This window comes from Rattus rattus, chromosome 11 (assembly GCF_011064425.1).
Source record: "Rattus rattus isolate New Zealand chromosome 11, Rrattus_CSIRO_v1, whole genome shotgun sequence".
Classification (NCBI taxonomy): domain Eukaryota; kingdom Metazoa; phylum Chordata; class Mammalia; order Rodentia; family Muridae; genus Rattus; species Rattus rattus.
Window position 1 is genome coordinate 15,438,137 of NC_046164.1, and position 21,915 is coordinate 15,460,051.

General features: G+C 47.9%; 1 protein-coding gene across 3 annotated transcripts in view; it reads left to right on the top strand.

Annotated features, from left to right (window-relative positions):
* The window catches only part of Lrrc8d (leucine rich repeat containing 8 VRAC subunit D), a 109,630-nt gene that overhangs the window by 14,260 nt on the left and 73,455 nt on the right, over nucleotides 1-21,915 (top strand). For all 3 annotated transcript variants that reach the window (XM_032916110.1, XM_032916113.1, XM_032916111.1), the window contains exon 2: nucleotides 14,182-14,326. The gene's annotated coding sequence lies outside the window, so the exon portion shown is untranslated. The remainder of the gene's footprint in view (nucleotides 1-14,181; nucleotides 14,327-21,915) is intronic.

Here is a 21,915-nt window from a genome sequence, read left to right on the forward strand (position 1 = left end):
CCCCGAGTCCCAGAGGAGCCGAGGCTAATGTTGAGGGGTTTGTTTTGTTTTTTAACTATGTAAAAGGTTTATAATGTTATGTGTACAAGTGTTTTGCTTGCACGTATGTCTGCATACCACATGCATGCCCGGTGTCCTCAGAGGTCAGAAGTGGTCAAGAGGGCATTGGGTCCCTCGGAACAGGAACAGCAGAGGGTTGAGGGCTGCCAAGTGTTAGGACTTGAACCTGGGTCCACCAGAAAAGCCATCTTCTCAGCCCTAACCTTAAACGTTGATACTTAGGGTCTTTCTGCCTCACTTCTCAAGTGCTGTAGTTTCAGGTCTGTGCTGCTAACACACCCTGTTTCTGTGACTCGGGAATATGGGGGCAGGGGTGAATCTTGGGACTTTGTGTGTGCAAGGCAGGTGTTTTAAGCAATCAAGCTTTAAATTTCCAGTGTTTTGGTGGTTTTAGAATGGCTGCATTTAAAAGCCTCTCAGCAAACACTTAGAGCAGTAAGAATTTGGGGAGGATATTTTCCCCCTCTCATTATGAAGCAGGGTTGTGGTATCAGGAGAATGGGTTTGTTCTTTGCTCGCAGGAAGTGTCTTTGCAGTGGCTTGGGACATTGTGGACTAAAAAGCTGTACAAGATGTCTTTGTTGTTAGTTTTTTGAGAGGGTTTCTCTGTGTACCAGCCCTGGCTGGCCTTGAACTCACAGAGATCAGCCTGGCTTTGCCTCCCAACTAATGTTGGGATCAAAGTCAGGCAGCCTGGCTCCCCCTTAACCCCCTTGAGATGCCTTCGTTAAACTCCTTATAAAGTGAAATGTGAAGAGAAAAGGCACCCCCGGAAGCACCCAGAGGAAATGTCTGTGCAGCTCTCCTCGTGGCCGAAATGGTAGGGAGCACTTTATACATATGTTAGCTCATTTATTCTGCACAGCAGCCGTGTTTTGTAGGGGAGGAAACCAAGGTCAGTCTTCTGTCAGCTGCTCCACCCAGTCACCAAGGACAGCCAAGTGATTCAAGGTCATGTAGTTTGGATTATAATTAAGTGGAGGAAGAGTGGTGGTTTGAACCCCCAGTGTCTGCCTCCCAAGTACTGGGATTCCAGGTGTAGGATCCCAGTCTAAGCTTTGCCTGCCGATCTGTCCTAGAAATTTCTTTAACTTTATCATATCGCTTCAGTCTTGAAATCAACATCACAGTTTGACTGAAAACAAAGAAAATCCTATGCCTCTGGTCGAATGTGTCCCTTAACCAGCACAAGCAAATAGAAACAGAGTAGAACAGAGAGCCCAGTTCTAGCCTTCCTGGAGCCATGTCCCAGACAGTGGAATGACCAGTATAAGGCTGTACCGAGAGCCTGTTGCTGTGACAACCCTCATCCCTGGCACCAAATTATTTTCAGGAATACAAAACCCGCGTTGTTTCACCTGTCCTTCCCAGGAGTGTGTTTGGTGAACTTCCAAAGGGGTATTTTAAAATCACCTCTTACAATCAGTGTGAGCTGTGGGAGAGACCTGAGCTTGGGGGCTTAAAGAATGGGCTGCCGGTCTCTTCTACAGCCTGCTGTGACCTTGGCTTTCTCAAAACTTGAGGTTCCTCCCCTGCTGGTGGGGGAGGGGCCGACTCAGCAGTGTAACTTGCTCTGGGAGGGTTAGGAGCTTCTCACTGCAACAATGTTTCACTAACAACAACAAAAGCCACATGTGGTGGATAATGAGCTGCCCATCACAATCTTTGTGAGCCTTGGAGTTTGATTTCCATAGTGAGTGGGGAGGTGGGTGGGTGGCTGAGTGGCTGGGTAAGGCCTGTGCTGGCCTGAACTCATTTCTTTCAATCCCTTCTTACCTGTATTAGTGTGGAGACCAGAGTGTGGGCGTTGACTCCATTTCTGGCCCCAACTCTTTTTTTCTTGGTTTCTCTCCCCTCCTCCTTTGGGCTGGCTTCCAGTTTCCCTACAAAGTGCTATTTGTTTTAAGGGTGAAGCAGGCGATTCTCTGGGCAGAAACACTGGCTGCAGGCAGTTACTGTAATCATGGTGGAAAGCCAGGCTGGAGTGGGAGGGAGACTGAGGGGCTTGTTCCTAAAACTTGGTACATTGATTTTTTTTTTTTTTTTGAAGGAAAGCAAGGAATGGCTTCTCAATAGAAATATTATGAAATGCCCTTCACAGCAGAACAAAACTGAGTAAGGAGAAAGGGCTTTCAGAAGTCCCTGTTTATGACTGTAAAAGCCCCCTCCTCTTCCTCTTCCTCTTCCTCCTCCTCTCCCTCCTTCCCTTCCTTTTTATTTTGAGAAAAGATAATAACCCTCTTGAGTATCACTCCGTCCACCATGCACTGCAGCATGAAAGGAAGTGCGTGGAGATCCTATCACTGACCACGCGACAGTCACTGCTCCGATGCATCTGCCCAGACTCCCAGCTTTCTCCCCTCAGTCGTGAAGGTCATTGCCATTACTGTCCCATAGCAGAGATTCTAAAAACCGAGGTTCAGTGAGTCGAGGTTAACACGTCAGCATTACCGCACTTGATGGTAACTCAAGCTGGCGAAAGATGACGCTTTCAACTCAAGCCGGTCTCACTCACCGCGTGAAGTTCTGTGCATTCGCCATGCTTCGAGGGGGTGGCCAGCTCTCAAGAGCCGCTGTGGAGAAAGATTTGGCACATGCCAGTCTGCAGTCTGTGCCACGTTCTCGCATGAGCTGCACGCTGGGGCAGTTTCTCCAAGGAGGGAGACTGACTTTGCCTGCAAAGTCTGGAGGTGACTTGAAGCAGGAGATGACCTGTAAGGGAGATGGTGACAGAGAGAGAGACCTGGTAAGAGAGGGAGGGACTTTGGAACAGCCTATAACCTGGTTCTGTGGCAGACTGGGGTGGGGAGGTGGGGGGTGGGGGAGGGGTCGGTCAGAAGAGTGTGGGGCAGGTATGGAGGGTTAATGTCCTGCTATGGAGCATGGACTTTTGAACAAAAGGGTTCTTTGAGTTGTAAAAAAATTAATTGCATTACTTATCGGAGACTGTGGGCGCATGCATGGGACATGCCAGTCACTGTCATTGCGTGCTCAGAAGATAACGTTTGGGAAGCAGCCCTGTCCTTCTGCCGGTTCTGGGGGCCAGGCTTGGTTCCTCAGGTTGGTGTGGGAAGCGTTTTACCAGTTGGTTGAGTCACTTAACCAGTTCTTTTCATTTTCTGAGGCAGAGTCTTATGTAGCTCAGGCTAGCCTTGAAGTCCTGACTTTTCTACATCTGCCCCCTTGTGTGCTGGGACTACAGGCCTGAACCATGCCCTCCCCAGAAGGTTCTTGAAAGGGAGCTAATTTACTCTGGTATATGAACATCCGCCTTCATTGTTTACAGCAGGAGAGAGAGGGGAGTAGTATTTCTGCAGCACAGCCAGAGCAGCTAGGGGGGCCGTTCCTTAGGGGGCCTGGGAATTATCTAAATGTACAGCTTCCACAAACTCCCCTGCTGTCACTCTGAGGCTGCAGATCTGGGGTAAGGCCTGGGGAACTGTTTAAGGGGCCTGCGTGTGACTGTACACTCTGGCGAGGGCTTTAGGACATTTAGAAGAAGAGTCTGGGTTGCAGCCAATTTGTAGTTTGTATGGAAGATTTTCTTTTAAACCATAAGAAGAGACCAGTCATCAGACCTTGTGTGCACGCACTCACACAGTCATTCGTGTGAGTGTATGTACACCAGGATGAGGCCAGGGGTCTGTTGGTGTGGTATTTCTCTCCACTGATCTCCACCTCTCTCTCTTTTTTTTTTTTTTTGGTTCTTTTTTTTCCGGAGCTGGGGACCGAACCCAGGGCCTTGTGATTCCTAGGCAAGCGCTCTACCACTGAGCTAAATCCCCAACCCCTCCACCTCTCTTTTGAGATAGGGATTCTACGTGGACTTGTTGCTCACCGATGCTCAACTGTTTGTGCCATTGAATTCTGGGGATCTGGTGGCTGTCCTGTCTGCCACCTCCTGCTCCCTGCCTCCGGATAACAGATGTGTGACTGTCTGGCTTGGGTGTGTGTGTGTCTCTGTGCATGTGTGTGTGTATGTGTGAGCACTCCTGTGTGTGTCTCTGTGTGTGTGTGTGTGTGTGTGTGTGTGTGTGTGTGTGCGCGCCTGTGTCTGTGTGTGTCTCTGTGTGTGTGTGCGCATGTGTCTGTGTGTGTATGTGTGAGCACTCCTGTGTATGTGTGCGTGTGTGTGTATGTGTGTGTGTGTGTATGTGTGTGCTGGGGAACTGAACTGTAGTTCTCACACCTTGAACCACCTCCAGCCCCACAGTGTTTCTATTCCCTGTAAATAAATAGTAACTTCAGAGCTTAGTCATAGGACAGATGTGTCCACGTCACCTCCCCACTCCTGTGTAGACCTCAGCGTGCTCTGCTTTTCGTACCGTTGTGTAAAACTTCTCTCCTCCTTTGTTTGTTAGAAGGAAATGGAAGACGTAGGCTGGAGTCCTGCCTATATTTTGGTCCTCCTGTGTCACTAGCTGATCATGGTCCACGGCAGAGCAACCTGGCTTCCTTGTAAAATGAAGATGTGAGTGTGCGGTTAGTGGTGAGGATAATTCATGTAAAGCGGATGCTGTAGTTCCCGCCTCAGAGTTAACTGCTGTTATCGTTGCTGTTGGTGACTGCAGCTCCGAGTCAGTCGTCCTTCCTTCCGTACTCTGGTCTTGGCGAGATCTGTCCTTTTGAAAATAGCTGCCCAGACCACAGAGGAGAGTCCTGAGAGTGACTGACGTATCAGGAAGTTTCAGTTACGTAGGGTCCCTTCTTTCAAGGTCTTTTATTTTCTAGAAGCACGTCTTGCTTACACAAACAAGCTTGCCGGGATATAACTGGAGCCTATATCCCAGGGCAGGGGAGGTTTCCCCTCCCAATTCTTACTTCTTAGTTCATTCTTCAGTCTCTGTGGAGCTCTAAGATGGTCTCTTGTTCATTTCCTGCGACCCACTGAGCAGAGGCCATTACAGACTCATCCTCCTCCCCCTTCTTTTCTTTCTTTCCTTTTTGCCTTCCAGTTTTTCTTTTCTCTCTTTCTTTCTTGACAGGGTCTCCCTGTGTAGCCCTGTAGTTTAGATTTGTAGACCAGGCTGGCCTCAGACTCACAGAGGTTTTTACCTCAGTCTCCTAAGTGCTGGGACCAACAGGTCTCTGACTGGCCCACTCTTCTCTTTTAAACTTTGTAGCTGCTGCTAACTTTTGAGGCAAAGTTGTAGCTCAGTCTGGCCTTGAACCTCCTTTGTAGCCAAGAGTGTTGTTGAACTTTTTATCCCCTTACCTCTAGCTCCTCATGTTTAGAGATTACTGATGAGGACCACCCAGCCCAGTTTATTCTCTCCTGGGGACCAGATCCATGCTAGGCAGATAGGACACCAACTGAGAAATGGCCCCAGCCCCCTCAGCTGATGACTTTTGAAGTATAATTTTTTTTTCTGGGAAGGTAAACAGTTCTGTCAAGGGAAAAGCTATTTTTTCCAGCATTAAAGATATTAGAAATGATAATTTATGCTTGAAAAAACAAAATTAGTCCAAGTTTTAGTGCTCCTCTCCTTGTCTCAGCCACTCTTCATCCCAGCACGTATCTGCCAACTCTTCTCACGACCTCCGGCCCAGCCATGTTTGTACTGGAGCCAGAGTCCAAAGGCACCATTTCATCTGACCATCAGACTTCAACCTCTGAGCCCTTCTTTCCTTTGGGTTTTGCTAACCAGCTCTTTCACTTAAGGGGTGACATTTGCCATGGAACTTTACTGGGATATCAGGATGTGTTTGATGGTGATCAGTCAGAGTTTCAAAGTATTCCCTCTGTCCTGCCCTCTTGGAGCTAGAGGCAGTTACTCGGCATGGACACCTGCAGACCCTCCCTTGAGGAGTAAAGGGATCACAACAATGTAGCAACTTGCTTCTTTACCATTTCTGTTACTTTGACTAAACCCTTCACTCACTCTCATTTGCCCTTTCCACACCTCCCAAATTAATGTTATATGCTAATTTGGTTATACCAATGTAAACAGTTTCTGTTACTTCTGAGTAGAGGTTAAATGATGTTCCTCCTGGCGCTCTTCTTCCTGTTGCTAGGAAATGTATCCACTGTCTGTGCTCTCCGGTTCTTGGGGCCAAGGAAGTTGCAGGTGCTCAGGGGTCCTGACTTCTCAGGTCACTGTATCAACTGCTTTACTAGGATCTAAGTGCATGAAGTACAGTGGGTTAGTCCATCTCCCTGCAGTTGCTAGTCCAGCTGCCTCGGAGCCAGGAAGTTCTACAGTCTGGAAATCTACGGTGGGTGCTGTCAGGCAGAGGAAGCAGTAGCTCTTCCTGGTTTGCCTTGCTGGAAATATCTGCACTTTCCTTTAGTTCTTTATTCTGTAACTTTTATCAGACTCGGGATTCCTGCTGTGCCACAGCTCTCTCTGTACTGTGGTGACCAATGGTTACACTGTTGCCACAGAGAGGAAGACCTGAGGATTTAGCTGTACTCATAACCATGACACTGGACCCCTCAACTGGGGAAGGCATACCCTCAGGTGTCTGGCTGGTAATTTGTTAAAATGTAGTTATTGTGGCCAGGCCTTCATTCCATGAGATAGGCAGGCAGAGGCCTGAGGATCTCTGAGTGGCGGATGCGTTGAACAACAGCCTGGTCTGCATAGGCAGTTCCAGGCTGCTGGAGTTATACAGTGAGTCAAAGAAAATACAGCTACTGTGGCCAGCCAGGGTGCCGGTAGGATGCGGTAGGATGTGCTGTCAGTGACTCGGGGGCAAACTTAGATTTCTCTCTGTTTCCTGACAGTTTATGGAGATAATTCTGGAGGGACTGGTGGAGGCAGGAAATTATGTCATACATGTGTCATGATTGACATTTTCCTGAGCCAGAGTTAGTGTTTAAAACATTGACCATCAGGCTGAGTGAAGTGGCATACGTTTTTAATCTGGGCACTGAGGAGGCAGAGGCAGGCAGTTCTCTAAGTTCAAGGCCAGCCTCGTTTACAGAGAGAGTCTCAGGACAGCCATGGATATATATCGTGTCTTAAAAAAAAAAAAAAAAAGGGGGGGGGGTTTGAGCCGAGGGGAAGGAGCTGGAAAAGCACTTGCCCTAGGAAGGACCAAGGCAAAAAAAAAAAAAAAAAAAAAAAAAAACCAAAAAAAAAAAAAAAAAAAAAAAAAAGAATAAGCCATTGATCATCAGCTTTCAAAAGTTTAATACAATTTCTGGATTTTTTAGGGGTGTGTGTGCACTTTTATGTTTATTCCATGCCCTTTACATGGCTGTTTCATTGAAAGGAAACGGAATGAAAATCAAACTATTTATCTGCCCCATGCACTTTTTATAACCTGTAGTTTTTGTTGCAGTAGGCAATTAAGAGGGGATGTTGTCAAGACTGTGTGTATGCCTTATTCCCCGTTGACTTCTGCATTTTCTTACTCCTACGTCTTACATGTTTGGCTACATCAGGTACTTGTGTGTGCACAAAGTCAGGCTTTCCCCCCTGGGGATTGCTAAGTATCTGTTTCTCTAGCTGCCTCCAGCCCTAGGAACTGCGACCTTCCGGTCTCTGCCCCCTGAGCTGAGAGCATAGGTGTGCACTGGCTGCTTTGTAACAAAAGTTGTTTTAAGAGTATTGTTGCCTTACTAATAATCATATTTGTTAGAACAAATTATTTTTAAGTTGCTTGGGTTTCAAATACATCACGGTAGGATAGAGTAGAGTGCATAGAGAAAATGAAAACAATTCTTTGGAGAAGGAGGCTGAGATACCCAGCATAGAAGGTGAACGGCTTGAAACATGCTTTCCAGGGAAAAAATGCTCATCGAGCATGCTCAGAAGGCAGTGGGCAGTCAGTGTTCCCTGCACTTTCTTTGCTGATAACATTTTTAACAGTCCTCACTTGCTTGAAGGTATTTGGATTTAGCCATACTTTTGTGACATCTTTTTGTTGTTGTTGCTGCTGGGTTCCTTGCTTTGTTTTCGAAACAGGCTCTCGTGCATCTCCCCGCTGGCCTCAGACTCCATAGGTAGTAGAGAATTACTGTGAACTCTCGATCATCCTTCCTTGTCTTCCAAGCACTAGGATCACAGGAGTGGGTGGCCATACCCTGTCTAACTTTTTCCTCTTTTAGCCTTCTCGTGTATTAACCCTCAAAAACCACAGACATTGACCTAACTAGCTGAAGAATAAGAGAGGACGCATGGGACAGTCTGTTAGTTTTGTCCACCACAGTTCAACCCAGAACGTGTCTAAATGACTGTATAAAATTACGCTTAGCTCATGAGCACGTTCAACCGTCTCTACTCCTGCTGGTACTACCTATTGGGTTGTTTTAAAATTGCTACAGCCTTTGCCAGGGAAGGGACGCACTACCAGCTCTTCCCTGCTTCCTTTCTTACCCAGCCTTAACTCTGGGAGGTTTCTGAACCACCAGCCCACTCCTGAAACCTAGCCCCTACCAAACATCCTAGGCCAACCACCTGTAGCAGGGCCTGCAGGCTCTAGCTGTCCCCAAGGCCTTACATGATTGTTGCCTTCTTTTTGTTCCAAAGCATGGCAGAGAAAGCCCCTCTCCTGCATTTGTCTTTTCCTCCTGGGACCGGGAAGTCCCACCTCTACCTTCTGCCCAACACTTTGCCCCCTGGCCCTTCGTTACTGACAAATCAAGGACCAATTGGAGAGCAGGATGTTACTATCAGAACCTCCCCTTACGCCACTAGTTGTCCATCGCAAAATAAGCAGTTGTGCCTTGCAGTTCACCAGAATTTTGGAAGGCAGTGAGCAGTCGAGGCACCATTCATTACAAGTTAAGATGTATTTATGTGCGGTTTTCTTTATGCTTGAGACGAGGTCTTGCCTTGTAGCCCAGGCTGGCGAAACCTAGAGCAGCCCTGCTGGCTTTGTCCCCTAAGTGCACCTTGAAGCCAGCTCATGGAATATGCACCCACTCATTTCTATCCGTTTAAAGGGGAGGAAGAATAGATTACAAGGGAGTATTTGCTCATTTACCCTGTGCCTTAGAACACAAATCAACCCTGAGTGTACACAGCACATGCATGCAGACACAGTCTCACATGCACACGCGTGCACAGACACACACACACACACACACACAGAGGCAACTGCACATATATACAACATAAAAGTTAAAACCTGCATCTGTGCTACCCTAGTTCTGCTGAGCTCAGTGACTACACCTGCCCCTGCCCTGCCCAGCCAAATTGGGAGAGTTCTGTGGGGGGGCAGGTTGGCCTGTCGGGTGTATTATTATTATTATTATTATTATTATTATTATTATTATTATTATTATTTTTGGTTCTTTTTTTCGGAGCTGGGGATCGAACCCAGGGCCTTGCGCTTCCTAAGCAAGCGCTCTACCGCTGAGCTAAATCCCCAACCCCATTAATTTTTTTTTTTTTTTAACCTGAGGAGGTTCATGACTCTTGTGTTCAGAAGCTGAGAGTACCCAGCTCAGACCTTGACATTGTGCCCCAGCTTTAGGGCCGTGGAAGCCCTGCTTTCCAGAGCAGCTAGAGGTCGGCCCAAATGGGATCCCATCCCACCCCACAGCCAGATGCTCTGAGAAGATGGACCGGCAACCCCGTGTTACACTGTGCCCTGAAAAGGGACACTCACCCTGGCTCTGCGAAGATGGTAATAGCTCTCTGGGGGGCATGCCAGTTGAGCCAGCCAGTTGGCTTGAGAACACTTCCTTGAAAGCCCTCGGCCGGGTTTTAGAGCCTCACTCCGTGCCAGGGTCCACCTTTCCAGAATGGGTTGCTGCCTGTGTTCTCCTGGGAGGGAGGGCCGAGTCAGGAACATCTGTTGTGAAGGCTGGGGGCGGAGGGCATCTCTCAGGGAACCAGACGGCTTGTCAGCTTCCGCTCTCCTGTCTGCGTCCATCTGCAGCCATGCTGATATCCACACAGAGAAACCTCGTGGTAAACAGCTTCAACCTTCAAAGCTGTGCCTCCCTTAGGACGAAGAGCAAGCAGCCATGTTTTGAGAGAAGGTAACTTAGCGTAGAGCCTTTAAAATGGCTTTTGCACACTGTACTAGGTTGTGGTACTGAGGGAGAGGTTTTACTTACACACACACACACACACACACACACACATGCACGCACGCACGCACGCACGCACGCACGCACACATACACACACACGCACGTGTGCCTTCTAAAATCAATGTTTTCAGACAGAGTCTCATGTAAGGAAGGCCCCATGCTGATTCCCCTTCCACCTCCAAAGCACAGGGATATTACAGGAGTGTGTCGCCCAGTGCTACTCCATTTTCAGTTTCTGCCTACCAAGAAGCTTCTTTTTCCTCAGGGGTTGGGGATTTAGCTCAGTGGTAGAGGGCTTGCCTAGCAAGCACAAGGCCCTGGGTTCAGTCCTCAGCTCCGGAAAAAAACAAAAACAAAAACAAAAAAACCAAAACAAAAAAAACAAAGAAGCTTTTTTTTTTTCTCTTCTTGCCACACTATGATTTCAGGGTTTTCCCCCTTTGGGTAACAGTAAGAGGAAACACTGTTCTGTGTTACACAGAAGGAGCTGAGGAATAGCTAGATCAGGGAGAAGTATGATGTAATATTAGGCCTGGTGCATGTCGAGGGGTAAGCAGCCCGTTAGAGACTGTGTCTTATTCAGTAGGGTCTCTGTCGTATTCAGTGGGGTCGGTGTATCCTAGTGTATTGCTCAGGGCCAGGAAAAGATAAGTGTGGCTTACGGTTCATGTTTCACATTAGCGACTGAATGTGGCAGACCTAGGGGAGAGCCTGAGAAGCAAGGTGGCGTGATCTCATTCCTTAGAAGTCGCGGCTCTGCGAGGTAATACAGTTAAACCTTTGCTTTCTGTTCTTCTATGTGTGGTTACATCTGTGTGGAGGCCCAAGGTCAGCTGGGCAACCTTCCTCAGGCCATCCGCCTTGTCTTTTGAGACAACCTTTCAGTGGAACTCAGGGTTGCTGACCTCACCAGGCTGGGTGGCTATGGAGTCCTGTTTACATTCCCCGGGGCTGGTGTTACAACCTCACATCGCCATACCTGGCTTTTGACGTGGGTACTGAGAACTCGGGCTTACGTGGTAATCACTGTACTGACCAAGACACCTTCCTAGCCTTTCTTTTTCATGTGTGAAATTTTTAAAAAGGAGTTGAAAGTTTTATTTTGTACGCGTGTATCTTTTGTCTGCATGTATCCTCCTTTATGTACTACGGTCATGCCCTGTACCCGAGGAGACCAGAATAGGGCATCGGAACCCCTGGAGTTACAGACAGGTGTGAGCTGCTGTGCGATTGTTGGGAACAGAACCCGTGTCTTTGCAAGAGCAGCCAGTGCCTTAACCACTGAGCGGTCTCTCCCACTCCTTGCCTTTTCCTAGAAGCTATGCCCTTCCTTATGCCCAGCATTTGGAGCCTGAGGCAGGCAGGCAGATCGGCAAGTTCTAGGCCAGCCTGGTCTACATAGTGTATTCCAAGCCATCTAGAGCCATGTACAGTGTCTCCTAAAAACAAAAAAAGTCATTTTTCTTCAGAGATTCCCCTTCTGGACTTGGGGTTATAATGAGTAACTGGAATACAGGGATGGCAAAAGGTATTTTAAAAGTGGAATTACGTCCTTAGAAGCTGATGGTTTATAGGCTTTCCTTCTGACTGGAGACTTTGTGAGCCCTTTGGGAAGAAGCATTTCGCCAGTCAGAAGCGTGGTTGGATCCAGCCATGGGATACCGGTGGGCAGAGCAGGACCTAAATGGGTCAATTCAGAGCCCTTCAGATTTGTAGATCACTCGAGGACTAGGGCGAGGGTCACCGATTCTTGAGGCCCCTCTATCCTATCTCTGCCAAACTTGAACTCATCTGTGTCATCTACAGCTCTGGTCTGTGCTGCTCTGTCACATGAAGGGGAAGGGTGGGGCCGAAGAGGGTGGGGCCGGAGAGATGCAGTTTGTGTTCTATGTAGGTGTCTGGGATGCCTTTACTGCCAAGACTCCTGACTTTTAAAGACGTGTTCCATGTCTTAGCCTCTGTCGGGAGGGAAATAGCTCCATGCTACCGACAGATGAGCATCGAGCGAGTGCTAACACAGAAGGAAATGGGCAGTGAGGAATGGCCAGCCACTTTCCTGAAAGCTTCAGGCAGGCATTAGTTTTTGCCAGCGGCCTTTGCCTTCTTAAACTTGCCCTGCTAGACAGACAGAAAGCAATCTGTGGGACAAATATTAGCTAGTTAGATTCTGCACTGGACAGACTTTGTCCCTTGGCATACGAGTGGCCATCAGAACCCGTTGGACTTTTGCTACCAAGTAACTCTGAAGAGGCTGACGGAGGCAGTACAGCTGGCTCCTGGATGAGTGCACCGCATGCCCCTGCCTCACCCCTCCCCTTCAGTCATCAAGGGCTTTACAAAATCAGCTGGGTGAAAAACCCAGTTCCTCCACAGTGGGAGCCTGTAAATTACAGGATCATTCCGAGACAAGGAGTGGATCCCAGATGGTCTCCGGCCTTGACTTCTCCCCTAGAACTCACTGTTGTCTTAGGAATTCAGAACATAGAGGAAATGACCCAGATTTTATACTTAGCAAAAACCTGTATCCATCTCTCCAGTGGACCACTCTGTAGCTGAGACATCGGGCCAGTTACTTAACTTCTTGACCCTGTTTCTTCATCTGGGAATATGGGAGCAAGGTTTTTAATAGAGCGGTTGGGAAACGTTAAGACCTAGCGGGAGAGAGGGGAGGCCAGTAGCACCCAGTAGGGCCTGAATTCGCAGCACGTCCTTCCTACTGTCAGTATGTGTATATATATATATATATATATATATATATATATATATATGTTGTTTCTGTTCTTTTGGGGTTTGGAAACAAGAGCAACTTAATTAAACCAACAGGTTGCGATGCCACACATCTGTTGAGTGCCTGTTGCCTGATATTTCCAGTCACAGGGGCAAGCAGGTTGCAAACTCTGGCCAACTCCTGGAACTGATGAGACCCTCCCGCCTTTGGTAGAATTTGAGCCACCTGTTTACTACTTTTTTTTTTTTTTTACAAATTAAAAAAAAATAGTTGTTTGTTTATATGTGTGTGGGCAGTCGTGTGCCACCACTGCAGCCATGGAGGTCAGAGGACAATTTGTGGGAATCGACTCCCCCTCCTTCCACCTTGTAGGTCTCTGCTTGGTGGCAGCCCGTGCCTTTACTGCCGAGTCATCTCCCTCCGCGTCATCTCCCGCCGCCTGCCCCACCCCCAACCACCCCTCCACGTGCGCCTTAGTTTACTACTCTGAAGTTATTTTTAAGTCGGTGCAGTCCTGGAAAGGCACTTGCCATCAGGCCTGACTACTTAAGTTAGAGCCCCCAGGACCCACAAGGTCGAAGGAGAGAATTGACTCCGAAAAGTTGCCCTCGGACCGCCACACAGACACTGTGGTCCGCATGCGCCGCCCATCTCCCCCGCCATAAATACATTGGGGGGGGGAAATTAAGACGGAGTTTGACCAAATTGAACATTATCTCAGAACTTAACTTTTCAGTGATGCATAATCACATGGAAGAAAAGTTGAGGGTTGCGTCCCGGGGGCATTGGTATCTGGTAAAGTGGGCTGGTGATCTCCTTGATCTGAATGGAGAGACCCTAGGAGGAACTCGGAATATTTGCAGGGTCCCCTGACACCCCCCACCCCCATTTCTTGACGGCTCTATTGCGGTAGTTGTGCACACGCTTCTCTTTTGAGTCAGCAAGGCACAAGACAAGTAATTTCCCATCCTGAAGCTCCCTGCTGCGCGTGGATCTGCTGGGATGTGGCTGCTAACTTCCCAGATTTGCATACTCGCAGCCTCCTCTCTTTTGGCGAGGCTCGGTCTTTATACCTTCCCGGAGGTGATTCTTCTCCTGGGAGGCGGAGGCAGGGTAGGGAGGTGAGGCATTTGGGAGGCGAAGGCCAAGTGCCCGCTGCCCACCCCAGGGAGCCTGAGCGTGAAGTCCACGCAGGGAGGTGCATCCTGCAGCTGGGGCTGGACCGGCGGCCGGCAGGGGGAGGCCGGGCTGGGGCAAGCGAGCCGGGTAGCCGCGGACTCCGGTGTGCGATTGTGGGCTGGATGGCTGCCTGTGCGTGTGCGAGCCGCTGCCCCTCGCTCGCTCCATCCGCGGCTGCTCCGCGGCCCCTCTGCCAACACACTCTCTCGCTCTCTTTGAAACAGGAAGTGCACTGCTGACTGCAACGTGCTGCCGGCTCCCAGGATGGAGGAGTGAAGTCTCGCGTCGCAGCGGTTCCAGTCCCCGGAGCCTGCCCGCAGCCGAGTCCTCGAGAGCGCCCTGAGGGAGCAGGGTGGCCACCTGGTCCAGGTGCGCGGGCCGGGGCGGGAAGGAGGGGGGTCTTTGCTCGCGGGGACTCTCTTGATCGCCTGTGCCTGCCACCATGTCTTCCTCCAGGAGTCTCCGCCACTTTGTCGCCACCGCCCAGGTGTATGGGACAGGGCAGGAAGGTTCTGGCAGCTCGGTCTGGGGACCTCCGGGTGTTCCCCTAGACTGGTGCTCCCCAGGCTGGGCTGCCCTGGGACTGTCTGGGCCGCCTCCAGCAGTCCCTAGCTGCCCTCACCACCCTCTCCAGCTGCTGCCCAGAGCAGCTGCTCTTTGTTCCTCACTCGTTGGCCTGAGGCTGTCTAAATACCGCTCTGGGAAGCTCAAGACTGTTGGGTGTTGCTGAAGTTGGTGTGAGGGCGAAAGTGGAGAGGGAAGGAGGAAGCTCTTGGCGGAGTGTATGAAAGGCTTGACAGCTAGGCTAGGAAGCTGAAGGGCTGGGTTACTTGTAGAGCCAGGCTATCACAAACTGAGGGAACTGGTGGTGCAGATACACACCGGAAAGGTAGGGACCGCGAATGAGGGACAGCACCGAGTTCTGAGGTGTTTAGTCTGGTGTCTGGCTGGTGAATGCTGCTGTGGTTTCCCCTGTGTGGAAACATGGTGCTTTATAAATATGAGCCAGACATTTTTAATTTATTAAATTCCAGTTGTCACCAAACCAAAGTAGGGACGGCTCTTCTGAGGCTCACCAGGTAGACAGAATTTCTTAACCCTGCCTTGCTTGGTACCAGCTGTTAGTAGGAGTGGAATAAATGCTTAGGAACAGGTGGGTTCATGGTGTAGACTTTGCACCTTTATTTCCAAGGATGCTTCTCTGCAGGTTCAGGCTTCCCCCTCGGTGGAAGGAGGCCTGGCCGTATTTGACTGCCTTTATTTATTCTCTGGAGACGGCCATCGTGCTAGGGAACCACTTTGGCTGAGAAGACTGTTTGAGATGGTTGTTATGACAAGTTAAATGTCTGAGCCGTGGAGAAGCCAGCAGCAACTTCTTGCTTCTTTTGGAGGCTGAGGTGTGAGCAAGTGACAGGAGGGAGAAGAGGGAGGGAGACTCTGCCAGAAGGAGGGCCTTTCTTTGTACTCCCAGTCCTTCATCCAGTTGCGGATTACTGAATTTAAGTCCACGCCCCTCAGTGGCAGCCATCCCTTTGGGGGGGTGGGGCAGGGACAGGGATCTTACCCTGTAGCACAGACTGGCCTGCAGCTCAGATTTGCCTGCTTCCCAAATGCTGGGATCTAAGGCTTCCAAGTCCACACCTAATCTAACTATGTCATCCTAATGTCTCAGTGGAATACATTTTTTTTGCATAATTAATTTTGCTTTAAGAGAAAATCCTCAGATGGGTCATTAGGTCTGTGCCCCATCTTTTTCTTTTTAAAGATTTATTTATTTATTTATTTATTATGTATGAATACACTGTCGCTGTCTTCAGACACACCAGAAGAGGGCATCAGATCCCATTACAGATGGTTGTGAGCCACTGTGTGGTTGCTGGGAATTGAACTCAGGACCTCTGGAAGAGCAGTCAGTGCTCTTAACTGCTGAGCCATCTCTCCAGCCCACACTGATCTCTTTAAATTAGGGCTTTTGAGCACCTTAACAATGTCAGCAGTTGGTGTGATACAGTAGCAGTAGCCAGGATACTTTGTATGGACTGAGCAGCTAATTTCCTCCTTGCTAGATAGATCTGCTTTGACCCAGGCTTGAAGTTAATGGTATATTACCTCTATTTATTTGTGCCTCTTCTTTTCCCAGAGACTCCCTAAGAATAAAAACCAATCATCCAAGAAGTCCCCCATTTCTTTCTCTCCTTTTCTTAGTTCTCCTGAGTTTTGAACTCAGAACCTTGTGGCCAAGGTCCACTCGGTTACACTTGATTTTTACACACACACACACACACACACCCCTCTGAAGGATCCAGATAGCCTTACTATTATTCATATTTTAGGAGTATGCACTGCCCTCGGGTTTATTGAGGCATTTATTGCACGAGACTTTGGCATCTTTCTGTCACTCTGCTTTAAGATGCAGTGGGCTGGCTTTTCTGACCCTCTGACCTGCTGCTGGAACAGGTTATATTCCCACCTCGGGAGAGTGTGAACTCGGAAAGAGTACAGCCTTGGGCATCCTGCTCTGTTTGCAGGGCTACTTTGTGTATCTTACATGTAGCCAGTCGGTCCTGACACTAGTGAGGTAAAAGAGTCCATTTATGGAGAGAGTAAGGCCAGTAAGAGGGTCATCAGCCTCTGTAGATGGAGATGCTGGGGTTCAGACAAGGGTCTTGGATTTGTGGCTCTCGACTCTTTGCGGTAGTCTGGGAACTTGCCTCCAGACGAGAGAGCAATGCTAAATCAGGTAGGCCTTTACTGGTCCGAAAAGAACAGGATCAGGTGACACTCCCCCCCACACCCCCAGTTCTAAAAAGGACCAGCTCACAGGATCAGGTGACCCCCACTTCTAACAAGGACCAGGACACAGGATCTGATCAGGACCAGGACCCCCAGTTCTGATCTCCCCTCCTTCTCCGTTTAGACTTGGCCAAGAGCTTGGCTAAGCCTCTTCCTTTTGTCTGTCACTGGGTTTAGTTGCATTTACATGAATATGATTTATGTTCTGCCAAAGTTCTGGCATGTTTTAATCTGCAGCATCTCGTGTCAGGTGTCAGCGAGCACGTGTCCTTTCAGGGAGCTAGGTCAGCACTCTGTAAGCTTTCGGTATTAAAAAGAATCCTCTTAGCCGATCACAGTGGCATGTGCCTTTCATCCTAGCGCTTGGGAGGCAGGGGCAGGCAGGTCTCTGAGTTCCAGGACACAGCCAGGGGCAGTTGCATAAAGAAACCTTATCTTGGAAAATACATAGACAGACAGACAGACACATAGACACAAGAGGCAGAGGCAGGCAGGTCTCTATGAGTTCCAGAATAGCCAGGGGCAGTTGCACAGAGAAACCTTATCTTGGAAAATAGATAGATACACAGACACACAGACAGACAGATGAAAGGCCTCTCTGGTTCGTATGTCAGGATGTAATCAGTCTATACCTGGGTTGTGCAGGCAGATCTTTTGCAGGATAGCCAGGGTGAAACCCTGTCGGGGGTGGGGGTGGGGTAAATAAATAAATATTAATTTGTTAATTAGTAAGACTGGTTTGTATCTCAGGATCTAATCAGTTCATATCTGGTGTGTGCAGGCAGATCTCTGTAAGTCCTAGGACAGCCAGGGCGGTTGCATGGAGAAACCCCGTCTCAGAACATCAATCAATCAATCAATCAATCAATAGCAATGCAAAAGACTCTAGTTTGTATCTCAGGCTATAATCAGCTCGTCCCTGGGGTGTGTACTTCTCCCATGTACGCCATCATACATACTTTCCCTACTTGTCGGCACGGAGAAGTCCACACACGCTCATCTACCTTTATGTTAACACATGAAGTATTTTTGGGACGGTCCCGAGATGGGAGCTAGGGTGCCGTAGCTTAGTTGGTACTGTGATTGCGTACTGTGCGCGAAGTCGTAGGTTTGATCCAGCTCTGTGTAGACTGTGTGTGTTGATGCATGCCTAGAATTCCAGCCTTCGGGAGGGACGGGCTACTTAAGCTACACAGTGAGTTTGAGGCCAACCTGGGATACATGAAACCCGGTTCCAAAAGCAAAAGTTCTGACAGGGAAATAAGCTTGTTTTAGTATCTTTGCATTACTTAAATTTGAGGCGTTCCAAGGTATTCAAATTTGTGGTACATTTTCTTTGGGAAATGATACATAAAACACCTGTTTCCTTTTTAGTTTCTAGTGTTTTTAGTGGTCTAAAATCCTGGCCATGTAATACTTTGTCAGAATGTCAGGGAGAAGATAGGAAAGACTGAAGAAGAGAAAAGGGGGGGAAGTTTTTGGTTTTGTTTCTTTTTTAAGGGAGCGATGAACTGAAACACGCAGGTTCTCTTAAATGCCACAGGCTGCCATTTCTGTCTGTCCTGAGGACTTGCTTGAGCAGTGGGTTTTTCTCTTCCAGCAGAGAGGCCAAGAGTGAAGGGTGAGTGTCTTTGATGTTAAATGCCAAGGAGAAGTTGGTGGTCAGGAGCGGGTTTTCGTGGAGGTCGGCGTAAGCTAAGGTTTTCATTGTTTTCAGAGCCCTCTAACTTTTCTAACTGTGGGTAAAGTGAAAATACTGTCTCTGTCAGACCTTGTGTTCCATTGGTTCTCAGCTCTTAAAAAATCAGGATGGTTTTATTTACTAATACATTTCAGAGGTCTTGCCTTATGATGATTTCTGTCATGTCTGGTGACTAAATCACTTAATGTTATTCAAGTCCTTACAGAGTAATGGCTATAGGTTGTCTGTCTGTATTAGTACTTCTGAGTATGAAGCAGGGATTCAGGGATGGGGATTCCCCCAGGACCTTAATCCAATTCAACACCAAAGCAAGCCTGCTCCAGACTGAACGAAACACTCAACATCCATGGTATGCTACCGCCAGGCTGTAAAGATTCCTTGGTGCGATTTTTCTTCTTTGTTGCACATTAGGTTGGTGACGTGTGACGTCCTGCTTTTGGGTCTGATCTTGTATCCTGGCTAATTGTTATTTCGTGGTCAGCTTTGAGATCTTGGAGTTATTCAGTCATAGGTAACGGGGTGTTTTGTTAGACACCCCCAGCCTAAGCCACGAGCATCCATTCCTTGCGTCTGCCAGGACTCAGACACCAACTACAGCATCACCACCGTCTCAGCTCCTGTGGCCTCCATAGTAGCCTGTCTTCATTTCCCAGAGGCCAAGAGCGGCCCACCTTTAACCTTTACAGTGTGTGATAAGCATGAGGAAAGGGACCTGTAAGTTATCTGTGGTCTGCAGTGGGGAAAACGTAGACACTTATATTGAATCAGCCTCTCTGGCTGTCAATCCAATTGTTAGAACAATCCTGAAGTTCTTTTATCTAGTTAAAAAAGAAAACATGTCTTAGGCCAGGCATGATGAGTGAGAGTTGGAGGCTAGCTCAGACTACACACTGAGACCTTTTTGTGTATGTGTGAGAGAGAGTGTGTGTGTGTGTGTGTGCATGTCTGTGTGTGTGGTATGTATGTGTGGAGTGTGTTTATGTGAGTCTGTATGTGTGGTGTGTATGTGTTTCTATGTATGTGTCGGATGTGTGGTATATGTCATTGTGTGTGTGTGTCTCTGTGTGTGGTGAGTATGTGTGGTGTGTGTCTGTTGTGTGTATTTGTATGTTTGTATGTGTATATGTTATGTGTTTGTTTGGTGTGTGTGTCACTGTGTGTATGTATTGGCTGGTGTGTATTACTGTGTGTATGTGTCTATATTACTGTGTGTGTATGTGTCTGTGTCTCTGTGTGTATGTGTCTGGTGTGTGTCTGTGTGTGTTCTGTTTAGTATCTCATACACTTTCTAGACACTCGTGGATGATGTATGGTTCTCTTAAATCACTATGCATTCTGGGTAGTGGCCCTTTTTATGAAAAGAAACTGAGGCAGGCATAGTTTGTGACCTATATAGACAAAGCCTTGTTTGTCCAGACTTGTACAGGCCTCAGTCATTAAACAACCCCCTCTCTGCCTTCTGCTCCCTCCCTCTCTCTCTCTCTTTCCCCTTACCCCAACCCATAGAGAGCGGAGGTCGTGGTTTGTCTAGTCTGACTTGCCATTTCAGTGAGGTTTAAGTTCCACCCTTGGAGACTGTACAGACACTAGCAGTAGAGATGTGGGGGAATATGCATTTTTGTAAATATTTTGGGTTTTCAAAGATGTATCTCCCTTTTCTCTACGGCACCTGGGTGTATAGAGTTCTGGCTTCATTTTTCAAAAGACTTGTTACTATTATTTATCTATGTTTATGTCTGGGCGAGTGTGTGAGATGCCCCGGAGTTACCTGTGATTGATTGCACCTGTGGGTGCTGCTCTTAAATGCTGAGCCACCTCTCCGGCCCCGTGAGTTTTTAAAACAGTTGTGCAAAAGCATTATTACTGGATTACAGTGGATGCCTGTGCTAATGTTATTTGGGGTTGTAGAAAATGTTATTTTTTTTAATCTTCACCAATGTCCTATAATGACTTGTTTTTTGGGGAACCGGTCTCATTTGCTATGCACATGAGACTGGCCTTGGACTCACAGAGATCCACCTGCCTCTGCTCCCAACTGCTGAGATTGAAGGCTTGTGCCACCACGCCTGACATCACAGCATCTCCATTTCCTTTTAAGTTTTCGTGCAAGTGTATGTGAGCATTTTTTCTCGCCAAGGTCTCACCTCACCGGCCCCTCCCCGTTTGTGCCACTCACTGGTCTGGATAGGTCTTCTCCTTCCATGTCAGAACTGTACAGTGATGACTTAGCTCAATAACAGATTTCCTGTGCTTACTGAGTGGGTAAGTTCTCATTGGCCCTCATAGTTTAACTTTCCCTTTTGGGGATCACTGTTGAAGTCGAGATTTCTTTATTAATTGATTGCCTTCCCTGAGTATCTTCTCCTGTCTTTGCCATGTCTGCTTTTTTTTCTGTTGAGTCTCCCCTTTCATTGAAAGCATTTTCATAGAGTATTTTGTATCTTTAAAAATGTGTGTTTGTATCTGTGAGTAGATACGTGCAAATGTCTCATTCTGGAGTCTTACCCTTTGATGGCTACTTACTTGTAGATTATTTAAACAGTTAACCTGGAAACAATGTTAGATCTGAAGCCAGTATTTTGGGCATTATATGTACAACAGAGAGGCAAAATATCACCCAGCAATGAATAAGTGTCCCTGAAGGCCAGAGGCAAGTTCAAGGCTAGTCTGGGCTACTAGGTGGGAAGACCCTGACTCAGCAGAACTAAACCCAAACTCTGTAACTTCTAAGTAGGATTTATACTTTTATTGTTTCCCTTTCCCTTCTATCTGACAAGCACATGTGTGAGTGTGTGTGTGTGTGTGTGTGTGTGTGTGTGTGTGTGTACACAGACATGTACACACACATACAGGGGCTCATAGCTGGGCATGGTGTCACATACCTTTAATCCCAGCACTTGGAAGGGAGAGTCAGGCTGAATTTGGGCCAGCCTGGTCTACTGAAGGAGTTGCAGGATAGCCAGGGCTATGAAGAGAAACCCTGTCTCAAAATAAGTGAAAGAATGGATGAATAACTCAGGCTAGCCTTAAACTTGATGTGAGCTGAGTCTGTCCTTGAACTTCTGATCCTCCTGCCCAAACCCCTGGAGTTTTAGGGTTACAGGTGATGCCATCCATCCCAGTTTAGCACGAACCTATTTTGATACTATCTTTTTTTAAAGATTTATTTACTTATTTTATGTATATGAGTACACCATAACTATCTTCAGACACACCAGGAGAGAGCATCAGATCCCATTACAGATGGTTGTGAGCCACCATGTGGTTGCTGGGAATTGAACTCAGGACCTCTGGAAGAGCAACCAGTGCTTTTAACCACTGAGCCAACGATAAATTCAGACTTGTAATTCCCCTGTCTCCACCTCCTAAGGGCTGGGATTACAGACATGTTCCACCTTGCCTGGCCCATTCAATGTCGGGGATCAAACCCAGGGCTTCGTGCATGCTAGGCAGACACTATACC